Consider the following 2584-nt stretch of genomic DNA (forward strand, 5'->3'; position numbering starts at 1 on the left):
TCTTGTGGGCTAAATTCAACACTGCAATGCTCAGTTTTGCCCTGCAGGCCTACAACTCGCTAATGAACACGATGGAAGTTTCAACTACAACAATGGTGACGATATCGATGGTAGCGTCGCGATGAATGAAATGAAAGTCTCAAATGAAGATATATACATGATATGTTGTGGAGATTTCATATTTACATTTTGGGCCAAATAAGGTATATACACAATTGGGGAGTGTTCTATCCGTTACGTATTGTTTTTTACATATATATACAGGTAAACAAAGTCACAGACAGCTCAAAAACCAGGTAGGATTCATGTTTTGTTGGCACGATATTCAATTTTCACACGTGCTTCTTCCATGCTTCCATATATTGTTTACTTTTTATTGACACTCAAAACAGTAATATAAATAATCGGTTTTTCAATAAAAACATTCAATTTTACAAGAAAGAACATATGCATTGACCAAAATGTGCCAAAAACTTGTAAATTTGTTTTGAACAAAAAATATTTTTGCCTTCATTTCGCATTTCCTGTTTGTGTCACTTGTCAAAATACAACACACAAATCTCGTCTTACCAGGACATCGACTCAACCAATACATTATCTATGCTTAATTTATGTAAATTACAACTGTATTCAATCCCACAAACCATACTTACAACAAATAAACATCGTCGATCTTCTGCATCTCAGCGTTTTCTCCTCAGCTTCATGTTGTTGACGTCTGATGCACATTGCCGGAAGTGATGCCGCACAAACAGTCCGATCTGATATCATGATTTCTTTTTCTGTAGTAATACTCCTACATTTGTGTTATTCAATTCGGCATCAAAAGTATTTTATTATTTAAGGAATTCTGCTCTTGTTTTGATAACTATGACAGGAAACATTGTCATTTTTGTAAATTAACTGCGGAGCGATATCGCCATGTTGTCCGGTACGAAAATCATACCAAGAGGAAAAAAAGTTGGTCTGAATATGGACTAAAGACCTGGTTACGACATGTGCTAGTTATTTATGGTTTATTCGATGTCAACGCAATCTATTTCGTGTGGTTTGGTGTTTTATGGACGCACCGATCGCTTGTGATTGTGACGGAAATAATCACCATTTTTTTTAACATTGGACAACACGATGACTTTCGATTTAACCAAAATCCATGTATGGATGTTTAAACATAATTTACTTCATAGGAGTACCTCACTGTAAATAATATCTTATTTTGCCAAAGTTTCATTTCTCAAACATAAATAGGTTACCGGACTCATTTTTCCCGATAAAGTGGCCAAATACTCACGAGTCACTCATTTATATTTCAAATAACAGTATTTATTGAGTGCGTGACAAACATTCAATCATGGCTATAGGGAGTTTGAATTAATAACTTCTAACATTGAAAACGACAATTCAGCACAGCTTGTAATACATTTAATATTTACACATGAAATAAAGGGACCTGTAGGTCAATTTTAGTGTTTACATGAACCTTAACGTCCTATCAACAGCTATGGTCATTTAAGGACGGCCATCCCTGTGTGCAAGATGCATGCGTGTAGTGTATGCGTGTGTGTTTTGGGAGGCTGTGATATGTTCGTGTTGGTCAAGCTAGTGGTTTAGCTTGACATTTACATATCTGATATTAAATTGCTATTTAAATATTCCCGCGGTTCGCAGTATGGCAGGAATAATTTGTCTCGTGCGGTACTAGGGCTAGTTTTCTGCACGAGCGGGTGCGTGCTGTGACGTTTACCTGTTACACTGGCGATAGTGTGTATGACCCTGGTGTGTCATTTCTAGTCGCCCCAGCAGGACGTATAGTTCGCTTAAACTTTTCCAATGGCACAAACATTTTTCTGTAGGGTTTTTTTGTGGTACATTGTATTTGGCGTTGTTGCGCTGTTATGTGCAGTTTTTTTATAACCGATTATTTTTTGTTTTATATGGAATGCAAATTTGCGTAAAGTCCATAACAGGTTTTTTGTTCACGATAATCACAGTTGTATTCGTGTTATTTCGTGTTTTATTGTTTGTCAGTTGCTGGCATAACTCAGATTATGGTAGGACATGACGGATCCTTTTAGGACAGAGTAAGACAGTGGTCCAACTGTCGCCTCGCAGAAATCGGGCTTGCAGGGAAGTAATAGTTATTCCCGCTTTTGGATACAGGTTTCCGGGGACTATCTCCGGTTTTTCCTGGGCGTGCAGGTTGATTTTGATGACCGGGGGTTTATATCGGGGTTTTCGCAGTCAGACTTGGAGTTGTACATTTTTTGACGTACACATGGAGCATTGTTTAGCCCGCATTATTATGAGTATATTTTATTCGTCAATCTCATGTTTTGAAACGTTTTTGAAATGTATGTATCTGTATATGAACGCCCACCGTCCTACGTCCATTCGGCGAGCTAGCGGCAAATAGTACATTTGTGTTGGTGTGAATTTTTTAAGTAGCCGAGTGGAGTGAGACTTTATACATACTTGTGCTGGGTGTGTGTGTCGGTATGTATATATCTGTCATGGTGCGTGTAATGTACCTGTATTATATAAGGTTGTTATTGTGACGTGTGAGGGGTGAGATAGTATTGGCTGT

This window comes from Mizuhopecten yessoensis, unplaced genomic scaffold, assembly GCF_002113885.1.
Source record: "Mizuhopecten yessoensis strain PY_sf001 unplaced genomic scaffold, ASM211388v2 scaffold11185, whole genome shotgun sequence".
Lineage (NCBI taxonomy): Eukaryota > Metazoa > Mollusca > Bivalvia > Pectinida > Pectinidae > Mizuhopecten > Mizuhopecten yessoensis.